This window comes from Salmo salar, chromosome 05 (genome assembly GCF_965601325.2).
Source record: "Salmo salar chromosome 05, fSalSal1, whole genome shotgun sequence".
NCBI classification, from domain to species: Eukaryota; Metazoa; Chordata; class Actinopteri; order Salmoniformes; family Salmonidae; genus Salmo; species Salmo salar.
This window is the reverse complement of record NC_138295.1, coordinates 43,731,421-43,745,312: the sequence shown is the minus strand read 5'-3', so window position 1 is coordinate 43,745,312 and position 13,892 is coordinate 43,731,421.

Sequence of the window (13,892 nt, the reverse complement as noted above, 5' to 3'; positions counted from 1 at the left end):
AAAACCTGGGAAAGATCCTCTGCTTTGTGGGTCGTATAGACCAATATCTTTATTGAACACTTCATATAAGATTCTTGCAAAACTCATAGCTCTTAGACTAGATAAGGTTCTTCCTGACTTGGTTGATATGGACCAAACAGGCTTTGTAAGAAACTGCTCATCTCCTGATAATATCAGAAGATTATTCAATATTATGCATTATGTAGAGAATGACCAACAACCTGTAGTGGCGGCTTCATTAGATACGGAAAAAGCTTTTGACCGCACAGAATGGAACTACCTGTTTGAAGTTTTACAGAGGATGAATATTGGACCTCAGTGTTTAGGTCTGATTAGATTACTGTACAAATGTCCGGTAGCTCCGATCCTGACTAATGGAAATGTTTCCTCACAGTTCTCCCTATCACATGGCACAAGACAGGGTTGTCCCGCTAGTCCTCTCCTTTTATCTTTGGCTATAGAGCCACTGGCAGAAGCTTTTAGATCTCATCCATTCATCCATGGTGTTCGTATAGGTGGGCGTGAACATCTGGTCTCGCTATATGCCGATGACATTTTGCTTTACCTCACTAAACCAGAAATTTCACTCTGAACATTAGTTGACACCCTGAAAGAATATGGGACTTTTTCAGGATATAAAATAAACCTATCAAAGAGTATAATTATGCCTTTTTAATAAAGAGCAGCTATGCAGAACCCAACCTTAGACCAGCCGTTTTCTTGGAGACCTCAGAAAATGACATCTTGGATTGCAAATTCCTGAAATTATAAAGACCTATCAACTGAATTATACTCCTTCTCAAAAAGGTTGGGTAAGAACTGTATATATGGCAGGATTTACCAATTTCTCTTATTGGGTGGATCAAATGTGTAAAGATGAATATATTACCAAAATTCTTGTACCTTTTTCAGCCCTTGCCCTTTCCTATTCCCAAAGTTTTTTTCAAACAACTTAATAGGAAGGTCTCTTAATTTCTGTGGAAAGGGAAACCCCCCCAGAGTGAAACTCACAACTTTATGCAAACCATACTCAGAAGGAGGACTTACTCTACCTGATTTGGGTATGGCAAAATACAACAAGTTCACCCTCTTGGAGGCAGGAAGAGTGTCTGACTCCTACTACATTAGCATCTATACCTTATATTAGCCCACCTAAAGCTTTGCTAGGTCTCATAAACCTTTCATTAAAAACACTTTAAATATATGGATTGAAGTTCGTAAACAAACAGAAGGGCATAGATCTATATGAACAAACACCTTTCTATAATAACCCCATTTTACGCAAAGCCCTGAGAGAAGGTATTACATTTTCTTGATTCAACAAAGGAATTAAAACATTTGGTCATCTGTATAGAGAAGGTGAACTACTTTCCTTTCAACAACTGGCATCTCATTTTCAATTACCTCAAACTTATTTCTTCAAGTACCTACAGGTTAGGCACTATATTGCCACTCAGCAGGGAGGTGGGATTCAGCCCATGGGTAAACCTATAACTGATAAACTGTCGCTCGAGAGGAAAGAGGTAAAAGGTTTCATTTCTTACATGTACAGTGCCTTGCAAAAGTATTCATCCCCCTTGGCGTTTTTCCTATTTTGTTGCATTACAACCTGTAATTTAAATCGATTTTTATTTGGATTTCATGTAATGGACATACACAAAATAGTCCAAACTGGTGAAGTGAAATGGAAAAAAATGACTTGTTTCAAAAAATAAATAAAAACCGAAAAGTGGTGCCTGCATATGTATTCACCCCCTTTGCTATGAAGCCCCTAAATAAGATCTGGTGCAAGCAATTACCTTCAGAAGTCACATAATTAGTTAAATAAAGTCCACCTGTGTGCAATCTAAGTGTCACATGATGTGTCACATGATCTCAGTACACACTACCGTTCAAAAGTTTGGGATCACTTAGCTTTTCTTTAAAAAACAAGGAAATTTCCATTTTTTTGTCCATTAAAATAACATAAAATTGATCAGAAATACAGCGTAGATATGGTTAATGTTGTTAATAACTTTTGTTGCTGAAAACGGCAGATTTTTTATGGAATATCTACATAGGCGTACAGAGGCCATTGTCAGCAACCATCACTCCTGTGTTCCAATGGCACGTTGTGTTAGCTAATCCAAGTTTATAATTTTGAAAGGCTAATTGATCATTAGATAACCCTTTTTCAATTATATTAGCACAGCTGAAAACTGTTGTTCTGATTAAAGAATAAATAAAACTGGCATTCTTTAGGCTATTTGAGTATCTGGAGCATCAGCATTTGTGAGTTCGATTACAGGCTCAAAATGGCCAGAAACAAAGACCTTTCTTCTGAAACTCGTCAGTCTATTCTTGTTCTGAAAAAATGAATGCTATTCCATGCGAGAAATGTCCAAGAAACTGAAGATCTCGTACAACACTGTGTACTACTCCCTTCACAGAACAGTGCAAACTGGCTCTAACCAGAATAGAAAGAGGAGTGGGAGGCCCCGGTGCACAACTGAGCAAGAGGACAAGTACATTAGAGTGTCTAGTTTGAGAAACAGACACCTCACAAGTCCTCAACTGGCAGCTTCATTAAATAGTACCTGCAAAACACCAGTCTCAACATCAACAGTGAAGAGGCGACTCCGGGATGCTGGCCTTCTAGGCAGAGTTGCAAAGAAAAAGCCATATCTCAGACTGGCCAATAAAAAGAAAAGATGGACAAAATAACACAGACACTGGACAGAGGAACGGGCATTATCTGTGTCATATTTTTCTGATTGTTCAATTGTATAAAATGACAATAAATAGATTATAAAACAAAAAGAGAGAAAAAAAATAACACCTTCCCTTTCCATGAGCAGGTGATCCCTTATTGATGTCACTTGTTAAATCCACTTCAATCAATGTAGATGAAGGGAAGGACACAGATTAAATAAGTATTTTTAAGCATTGAGACAATTGAGCAATGGATTGTGTATTCTGATGTTGAATGGGCAAGACAAAATATTTAAGTTCCTTTGAACGGGTCATGGTAGAAGGTGCCTGGTGCACCGGTATATGTCAAGAACTCCAACGCTGCTGGGTTTTTCACGCTCAACAGTTTCCCGTGTGTATCAAGAATGGTCCACCACACAAAGGACATCCAGCCAACTTGACACAACAATTGGAAGCATTGGAGTTAACATGGCCCAGCATCCCTGTGAAACGCTTTCGACACCTTGTAGAGTTCATGCCCAGGCGAATTGAAGCTGTTCTGAGGGCAAAAGGAGGTTCAAGGGCAACTCTATATTAGGAAGGTGTTCCTAATGTTTGGTATACTTACTGTATATTCCAACATGCATATATTTGTAAGACAAATATGTGTATATGAAAATGTACGGCAAAAAATATATATATATTGTTACAAGGCAATAGTAAATCATGGATTGGTGCTGGGACTGGAAACAGGAACTGGGAATTGGGGATGGTGCAGGTGTCAGGTTGGGATCTGGGTTTGTAGAGGAGCAAGCAAACACACAAGGAAGCCCTAGAAGCAACAGTCAGTGATGGCACTCCACTGTGGCCTGCCTGCTCCTGGTGAAGGTCTGATGTTTGGTCCCTCCTCCGAGCCTTGCCTGGGGGGGGTCTGGTGCTGTAAACGGGATTGGTGCTGGATTTGCTGAGTACAACCTGAAGAGCAAGCAGACACACTTGGAAGTACAGGACCTGTAGGTCTGTGATAATACTCCCCTGTGGCCTGGGGCGTAGGTCTAAATCTTAGGTCCTTCCATTCCTCTTCTGGTATGTTGATGAATAGTTCCAGCTTCTGTGAGAGGGATAGATATAGCAAGAGGACAGGCTATCATCAAGACTGCAGACAGTGTACACACTCAACATTTCATTAAATAACACAACATAACAGATTAACTGGCTTGACAATCCATCTCACAGGAGCCCAAAAAGCACTAATCAAAGCCACGCCCAAACAAGCCATGCCTCCAAGTCTTTTAATAGACTGCTGCAACTACAATATATTTTTTGTCAAAATGCATTTTTATTGTACTTGACACATACTAAAAACCAAAAGCACTAACAGGCATTTCAATTTCTCAGTGTATTAACTTAATATATTTCATGTGCATGTGACAATTAAACAAACAAACTTGACAAGAGCATTGCAACCAATGTCCAATGGGCATAACTTAACATGTTCTGCGTCAGTCCATGAAATTTGTGCTTTTTGCGTCCCTTTGATGTGACAATATTGAATTTAAAAGCCTATTATATGAAATGAATTGCCCTTTAATATAGACCACACAGAGAATTCAATAAATCAGATTTTTAATATAAATAAACACTAAAGTGCCAAGATTCACCATTTTAACATGTCCCACCGTGCAACCTTTGTGACTTCTTGGAAGATTTTTAACCCATTAACTACTGAAAAATACTAAAAGTTTAAAGTTTTCACCATTATTGTAAAGCCCTAGTTATTTTGTTGCTTCAAAGTTATTTCTGAAGATAATTTTTTTTCTTCATGTGATTAGTGATTCATTTATATCAGTCCCTCATTTTAAGGTCAACCCTGTTACGTGAACTGAACTCTTATTTTAATATGTTGAAACTATTCATTGAACATCTAATAGTCAAATTATAGTCTAAAACCAGGTGAGTTGGTTCTACTCTTTCTGGCCATTTTCTGTTGTTTTGTGGTGAGAGACAGCTGGTCGAGCATAAAACACAACCCTATTTCCCATAGATAGACAGGCTAGAAATGTTTTAACAATTGAAATTGCATTCAATTGCGTCTCCCTGTTGCACACAACAAGCTTCCATTTCCCCTGTCACAAAGGGATTCATGGCTGATTTAATGTTTAAAACCATATTCACTGCAATGCCGTCTATTCCCTTCACACTCTGACACTATTACAGTTTATAGATGGTGATGATAAGATAAGGGCCATGACTCTTCCTCTCATCTAGTGCGGATGCTCTGGGGCAGGATTGTGGTCATTTCAGAGAGCCGCTACATCTGTGAACTTTGCTCATAATCCATTTGTGAGACATGACAGGAATGAAGGTGGGTGGAGAAAGGGCTGCTGACTGTCATAGCTTCAGCCGGTTGTAATCCCTGACCAAGGTCACAGGAAGGTAGAGAGGCACAAAGACCTACTCCATTTCCCCACCGGACAGGAGTCAGACACATAAAGACAACCACACTGACCCTCTGTGGTAACACAAGACTCCTGTAAAAACCCTAACATACTCTAAAGTGCCGTAAAGCAATTGGACAATGAAGTCTGTAGTGAGCTGTAGTGTTGTAATCAGGAAATGTTATGGAAGCTCGACAATGAGCTCACACTGACTCGCTGACTTTCATTTTGCTGGCCATTCAATCTTGTAAAATAGCATCTCTTTTAACCCAAAGGATTTGGAAGGGAAACATGAATGTACTGTGGAATACAAAACATACAAAGCCATGTCTGTGAAATGCCTCCCTATGAACAGATGATGAACAAGATGTGCTGTAAGAGCAGCCGAGAGGAATGTCCAGTATAAGCCAAATAACAACAACACCACGTCTTTTTAGATTAGTTTTATACCCTGGAACTATTTGAAATGTATCCAATGATCCCAGTGGTCCTCAGAGACTACAATAACCAACCTCTAAGAAAAGCTCAATAGCCAGGGCCTGCTGTAGATGTTATTCAGTCCAAACAGTCAGCCAGCCCTCAGAGTTCAAGAGCTGTTTATCAAGCTGCCTTTCATGTTGACATCGGCTGATCTATCACTGCTTTCCAGTGGTTTAAAGTACTCAAGTAAAAATACTTTAAAGTACCACTTAAGTAGTTTTTTGGGGTATCTGTACTTTACTATTATATTTTTAACTACTTTTACTTCACTACATTCTTAAAGAAAATAATGTACTTTTTACTCAATACATTTTCCCTGACAACCAAAAGTACTTGTTACATTTTGAATGCTTAAATAAAACACTTGAGCTGGCGCACACCCAGAAAAATGTGTTTGTGTGGAGGTGCTGACTAATGTCGAATAAACTATAAACTATCAAAATAAAGAGCGTCGCACACTCCATATATAAACTCCCAGTAATGTATTGGGTATTTATCAACGTATCGGCATCACTGTGCCTTCTTCAGGATAATGTCATAAATACTTGAACCAGGTTATGTAGACAAACAGTGCAATTAGTGCAACCATTGACAATAGTGAGGGGTGTGCCATAATGATTAAGTTAATTAGAATGAATTGGTGAAACAATAGTTTATGGCATATTAAATATATTAGGCTATTGTTATCGTATAGAAACATAATAATATTAGCATCAACATACATTATTGTTTAATTCAATTTCACATATTTAATTGTTTTGTATTTCATTTCATATTTTTTACATGTAATCTTTTGGATCAACCTTAATACATAATAAGCATCATCAACAGGGGGAACATATTAGGTGTACGCTAATAAGCTGTAGAAAGAATATATCAATTTATAAGACTCTTGATAAAAGAAAGAATTGTTCATATGAAGGGCCTGAGATCAAAGTCAATATTCAGGAGGAGTCAATGTTTTTAGATAGGATATCCAGTAAGCCTCCCTTTGTAGTAGTAGGATCTCGATGTTACCTCCTCTCCTTGGTAGAGCAACATGTTCAATGCCTGTGTATTTGAGGGAGGAGATTGGATGGTTAGCTTCAACAATGTGAGCTGCTACTGGATAGTCAATGTTCTTACACCTGATTGCTATGCGTTGTTTTAATTGTCTTTTCGTTTGTCCTACGTAGGCTTTTCCACATGAACAGGTGATGAGATAGATTACTCCCTTGGTCTTGCCTGAGATGATACTCCTAACAGGGACTTTTTGACCTGTATGTGGGTGTCTGAAGAAGGATGTTTATATCGTGCTATTGCACTGCGCATGAGCCACATTTGTAGTTCCCATTTGGAATGGGTGTCTGAGTGGGCTCAGGGGGCATGTCAGATCTCCAATATTGCGACCACGCTTATAGACAACCAGTGTGGGTTCCTTGAAGAGGTGTGCAATTTTTTTTGTAGAATTTTTGCAGAATATGCCAGTGGTTTTTCAGGATTGATTTCATTTTCTCCAAACACTTGGTGTACTTAGTGCAAAAGACGGTTACGTTGTTTTTCTTCTTTGGTTGAGTTTAGTAATTCCTCTCTTGGTTTTTGAGATATTTTATCATTGCAGCATCAATAGTTTTGTCCTTGTAGCCTCTCATTTCGAATGTATCTGTCATTTTCTTAGCATTGCTGTCAAAATATATCTGGTGGCCACAGATTCGTTTAACCCAGCATAACTGGTTATATGGCAGACCATTCTTGAGGGGAAGGGGATGCATACTATCCGTACATAGCATGGTATTGATGTCTGTGGGCTTTGTGTATAAGTCTGTGTGCAATGCATCATTCTCTTTGATTATCCATAAATCCAGGTAGTTTATTTTTCTCTCATCAGTCTGCATGGTGAATCTGAGGTATTCAGAGGTCTCGTTTAGTAGAGTTTGGAATTCATTTAGTTCCTGCCAACTTACTTCCCAGAGCACAAAGACATCATCTATGTATCTCTTCCATAGGAGGATTTTAGAAATTAGGGGGTGTGTCTCTGTTTTGTAAAGGAGTGCTTCCTCAAATGTTGAATGCTTAGCAGAACAGGAAAAAACACTTATCAAGAGAACATCGCTGGTCATCTCTACTGCCTCTGATCTGGCGGACTCACTAAACACAAATGCTTAGTTTGTAAATCATATCTGAGTGTTTGAGTGTGCCCCTGGCTATCTGTAAATACAAATAAAAAAAATTCTGGTTTGCTAAATTTAAGCAATTTAAAATAATGTATACTTTTATTTTTGCTGCTTAAGTATATTTTAGCAATTACATTTACCTTTGAAACTTAAGTATATTGAAAACCAAATACTTTTATACTTTTACTCAAGTAGAATTGTACTGGGTGACTTTCACTTTTACTTGAGTAATTTTCTATTAAGGTTTCTTTACTTTCCTCAAGTATGACAATTGGGTACTTTTTCCACCACTGCTGCTTTCACTGGGCTGTCTGGTTTAGCAGTTTTGTGCTGTGCTGAGTGTCAGGGTGCAAGGTTCACCCACCCAGCCTCCCCACATGCTAAAATGCATGTAATGCCTTAAAATGTATTTCAGAGATGTATGTACAAAATCCACCAATGAATGCCTTGAGTCTTATGCTGATCTGCTAATTGAACAAAGGAACTATCACACTGTGATAGAGAATGTCACCTGGCTTTGATACTTTAGCATAGTTTATACCTGGTGCTAACATGCGTCCTTTTTCCTGATCTTGTCCACTTTTTGATTGTGCTCACATTTTCAAAAATATGTCTTCACATGATACTAACCCTTTGATGCGTACCATCAAATATTTGTGATCATTGTTGGAGTGGTCCCTGCAGCGTATCATCGCAAATATGTGATTAGAACAGTAACAGCGTATGATGCAACAAATGTGTCTATAAGGCACTGTTGTATGAAAATAATCTAAAAATGATTTTGTACTGATGGGAAATAAAGATCTTCAAACTTTATTCCTCAATGTCCCCTTTTATTGTGAAAGATAAATGTGAACTTCGTCATCCAAACATCACACGGAACACAGCCACATCCAAACTCAGTCTAAATAACAAGTTTCGCTGACAAAAAAACAAAACACAAGTTAGCAACCTAACAGCTAGTGTCACGTCCTGACCAGTGAAAGGGTCATTTGCCATAGTAGAATGGTCAGGGTGTGGCAGGGGGGTTGTTTTGTGTGTTTTGGGGTTTGTTTCCAGGGGAATGTGTTCTAGATTTAATTTTTGATGTTTCGTTTTCCAGCTTTGGCCGAGTATGGTTTCCAATCAGAGGCAGGTGTCTTTCGTTGTTTCTGATTGGAAACCATACTTAGGCAGCCTGTTTTCCTTTGGGTTTTGTGGGTGGTTGTTTTTTCGTATAGTTAGTACCTTACGGAACTATTGTTTGTCGTTTGTTTATTCTGTTTAAGTGTTCTCTCATAATAAAAGAAGATGAGCACTCAACACACTGCGCCTTGGTCCAATCCTTTCGACGCATGTGACAGAACCACCCACCACCGAAGGACCAAGCAGCGTGGAAGGGAGCAACAGGAGAAGTACTTGGAGTCGTGGACGTGGGAGGAGATATTAGACGGGAAAGGACCCTGGAGGCAGGCTGGGGAGTATCGCCGACCGAAGGAGGAACTTGAGGCAGCGAAGGCAGAGCGGCGTTACTATGAGGTGCTGCATAAGCCAAGAGGCAAGTGCGAGAGGCAGCTCCCCCCCAAAAATGGGGGGGGGGCACACGGGGAGTTGGGCAGAGTCAGGGTGGAGTCCTGAGCCAACTCCCCATGCTTACCGCGGGGAGCGGGTGACGAGGAAAGCACCGAGCTATGCGAAAATGCGCACTGTATCACCCATATGCACGCACAGTCCGGTGCGGTCAGTACGGGCTCCTCAGCGTTGCCGTGCGAGAGTTGGCCGGCAGCCAGGGAGAAGTGCGCCGGCACAACTTATCTGGTCTCCAGTGCGTCTCCTCGGCCCAGCTTACCCTGCGCCTGCTCTACGCACGGCAGCCCTCATTCTCCAGCACAGCCCAGTTCGCCCTGTGCCAGCGCTCCACCCGTGCCGGGCTACAGTGACCATTCAGCCGGGACGGGGTGTGCCAGCCCTGAGCTCCAGACCTCCAGTGCGCCTCCACGGCCCAGTGTGCCCCGTGCCTGCTCTGCGCACCCAGTCTCCTGTAAGTCTCCCCAGTCCGGGGAGACCGGTCCCAGCTCCATGCAGGAGGCCTCCAGTGATGCTCCTCAGCCCGGAGCCGCCAGAGACGCTCCTCAGCCCGGAGCCTCCAGCAACGCTCCTCGCAGCCTGGGGCCTCCAGCAATGGTCTGCAGTCCAGAGCCTCCAGCGGGGGTCGGCAGCACAGAACGGGGGCTACGCCCGGAGCCAGAGCCACCTCCGTGGCTGAAGTATTGGCGAAGGGTGGGTGTAGCACAGGCCCTCCCTTCCCTCCCTTTAGGTTTGGGGTTGTTTTTGTGTTTTTTGAGGTGCAGTCGGGGTCTGCACCTTCGGGGGGGGGGGGGGTACTTTCACGTCCTGACCAGTGAAAAGGGTCATTTGCCATAGTAGAATGGTCAGGGCGTGGCAGGGGGGTTGTTTTGTGTGTTTTGGGGTTTGTTTGTTTCCAGGGGAATGTGTTCCAGTTTTCGTTTTCCAGGTTTGGCCGAGTGTGATTTCCAATCAGAGGCAGGTGTCTTTTGTTGTTTCTGATTGGAAGCCATACTTAGGCAGCCTGTTTTCCTTTGGGTTTTGTGGGTGGTTGTTTTTTGTATAGTTAGTACCTTACGGAACTGTTTTTCGTTTGTTTATTTTGTTTAAGTGTTCTCTCATAATAAAAGAAGATGAGCACTCAACACGCTGCGCCTTGGTCCAATCCTTTCGACGCATGTGACAGCTAGACTTGTTTTCAATGTACCACATCTCTGGTGAGCACAAGGGAGAAAAGTAATATTGTTTAGAAAATAGATGCGTGTCAGCTAAGCTAACAGAAGCTAAATTCTTTATGATGGCAGCCATCGTTGTTTATGTTTGACAAACGAAAACTCCCTAATCCCAGAATGCCATTCACTATAAGACGCAAATAATCAAAGTCAAAGGTGGCTGCGCACATTGCCTGAAAAATATGAACTTAGTTTGGCCACTTTCAGCATATTACAAATCTTCGATGTACTTGTTACAGTGTATACAAGAACCGTAGCACATGACTTAACAAGTTGTTTACCGCTTTTGACAAACCACAAAATAAATAAAATGTTATCACCTAACAGATTATCACACCAAATACAAGCCTACTGCCTAGCCTAACCGTAGCGCGAAAGCTAAACAGAGATGAAACCATTTTAGGGGGGTTTGTGGCGGGAGAGCGTGTTATGGTAGCACTATATTGGATCACTCCTTCCATGATGCAGGACACATTCAGTGTAAGAATTTCAGATTAGTCCTGTGTACCGGGGACTGCTGCAGCTGACCCCCTTAAATAGCTGCCAACACTACACCCACCTCTTCCTTTTCTCGGCTCATTCCAGAGAGGATTAGCTTGGTAAGAGCTCTATGTTAAAGTGTATAAGTGCAGAAGTATACTCGCAGCTATTCAATAGCTTGGAGCTGCTTGCTACAGTAGCTAGCCTCTCCACCAGGGTGCTCTGCAGTCCCCCCACTCGGTTTGGCATGTGCCATCTTGTTTGGATTTCATCCTTGTTTTTATTACTTGTGACACCGTACCAACCTGGGCGACACTCGGTTTGGTCTACCAATATTGTGGCGCTGAGGATTTGTCTTAGTTGTCTGTGTGACTTGTATGTCCCTCCTGGTTATAGCGTTCGGGGACTGCCTACAAAATCAGGAGACTGTGTATGTTTTGCTCCGGCTGGTTTGCAGTTCTCCCCTGAGAGTGAGCTAGGTGTCACGAGGCGCAACACGTTTCATCTCTCGCAGGACGCAGCTATCTTGCCTAGACTCTTGTGTGTTTCACGGTGAGCGAGCTATGCTAAGTAGTTATCTTAACGAGAGGTGCCCATTGGTTATAAACACACTTTACCTTAAGTCCTGCCAACCAGCACCCCCACGTACAGTTGAAGTCGGAAGTTTTACATACACCTTAGACAAATACATTTAAACTCAGTTTTACACAATTCCTGACATTTGATCCTAGTAAAAATTCCCTGTCTTTGGTCAGTTAGGATCACCACTTTATTTTAAGAATGTGAAATGTCAGAATAATAGTAGAGAGTGATTTATTTCAGCTATTATTTCTTTCATCACATTCCCAGTGGGTCAGAAGTTTACATACACTCAATTAGTATTTGGTAGCATTGCCTTTAAATTGTTTAACCTGGGTCAAACGTTTCGGGAAGCCTTACACAAGCTTCCCACAATAAGTTGGGTGAATTGTAGCCCATTAATCCTGACAGAGCTGGTGTAGCTGAGTCAGGTTTGTAGGTTTCCTTGCTCGCACACGCTTTTTCAGTTCTGCCCACAATTTTTCTATGGCATTGAGATCAGGGCTTTGTGATGGCCACTCCAATACCTTGACTTTGTTATCCTTAATCCATTTTGCCACAACTTTCGAAGTATGCTTAGTGTTATTGCCCATTTGGAAGAACCATTTGCGCCAAGCTTTAACTTCCTGACTGATGTCTTGAGATGTTGCTTCAAAATATCCACATAATTTTCCTCCCTCATGATGCCATCTATTTTGTGAAGTGCACCAGTCCCTTCTGTAGCAAAGCACCCCCACAACATGATGCTGCCTCCCCCGTGCTTCACGGATGGGATGGTGTTCTTCGGCTTGCAAGCATCCCCCTTTTTCCTCCAAACATGACGATGGTCATTATGTTTCATCAAACCAGAGGTAATTTCTCCAAAAGTACGATCTTTGTCCACATGTGCAGTTGCAAACTGTAGTCTGGCTTTTTTATGGCCGTTTTGGAGCAGTGGCTTGCTGAGCAGCCTTTCAGGTTATGTTGATATAGGACTCGTTTTACTGTGGATATAGATGCTTTTGTACCTGTTTCCTCCAGCATCTTCACAAAGTCCTTTGCGGTTGTTCTGGGATTGATTTGCACTTTTCGCACCAAAGTATGTTAATCTCTAGGAGACAGAATGCGTCTCCTTCCTGAGCGGGAAGACGGCTGCATGGTCCCATGCTGTTTATACTTGCGTACTATTGTTTGTACAGATGAACTTGGTACCTTCAGGCATTTGGAAATTGCTCCCAAGAATGAACCAGACTTGTGGAGGTCTACAATTTTTTTCCTGAGGTCTTGGCTGATTTCTTTTGATTTTCCCATGATGTCAAGCAAAGAGGCACTGAGATTGAAGGTAGGCCTTGAAATACACCCACAGGTACACCTCCAATTGACTCAAATGATGTCAATTTGCCTATCAGAAGCTTCTAACGCCATGACATCATTTTCTTGAATTTTCCAAGCTGTTTAAAGGCACAGTCAACTTAGTGTATGTAAACTTCTGACCCACTGGAATTGTGATACAGTGAATTCTAAGTGAAATTGTCTGTCTGTAAACAATTGTTGGAAAAATTACTTGTGTCATGCACAAAGTAGATGTCCTAACCGACTTGCCAAAACTATAGTTTGTTAACAAGAAATTTGGGGAGTGGTTGAAAAACTAGTTTTTATGACTCCAACCTAAGTGTATGTAAACGTCTGACTTCAACTGTATATAGCAAGAGATAAGCTATAAAGGTGGCGTGAGTTACAGCCGACCCACACGTATAAAGCAAGAAATAAGCTATAAACATGTGTGAGGTAGAATGCCCTGCCTCTTCATGGTCAGGCAGTTTACATTGTTGGCTTAATTATTTTTCCACAAGGAAGAGCTACAGCCATTCATGTATACTTCTGGCCCTTCTTTGGACACTGTGTTAACAACCCTCCAGACGAGCTTCAATGCCATACAACTCTCCTTCCGTGGCCTCCAACTGCTCTTAAATACAAGTAAAACTAAATGCATGCTCTTCAACCGATCGCTGCCTGCACCTGCCCGCCCGTCCAGCATCACTACTCTGGACGGTTCTGACTTAGAATATGTGGACAACTACAAATACCTAGGTGTCTGGTTAGACTGTAAACTCTTCTTCCAGACTCACATTAAGCATCTCCAATCCAAAGTTAAATCTAGAATTGGCTTCCTATTTCGCAACAAAGCATCCTTCACTCATGCTGCCAAACATACCCTCGTAAAACTGACCATCCTACTGATCCTCGACTTCGGCGATGTCATTTACAAAATAGCCTCCAATACCCTACTCAATAAAATGGATGCAGTCTATCACAGTGCCATCCGTTTTGTCACC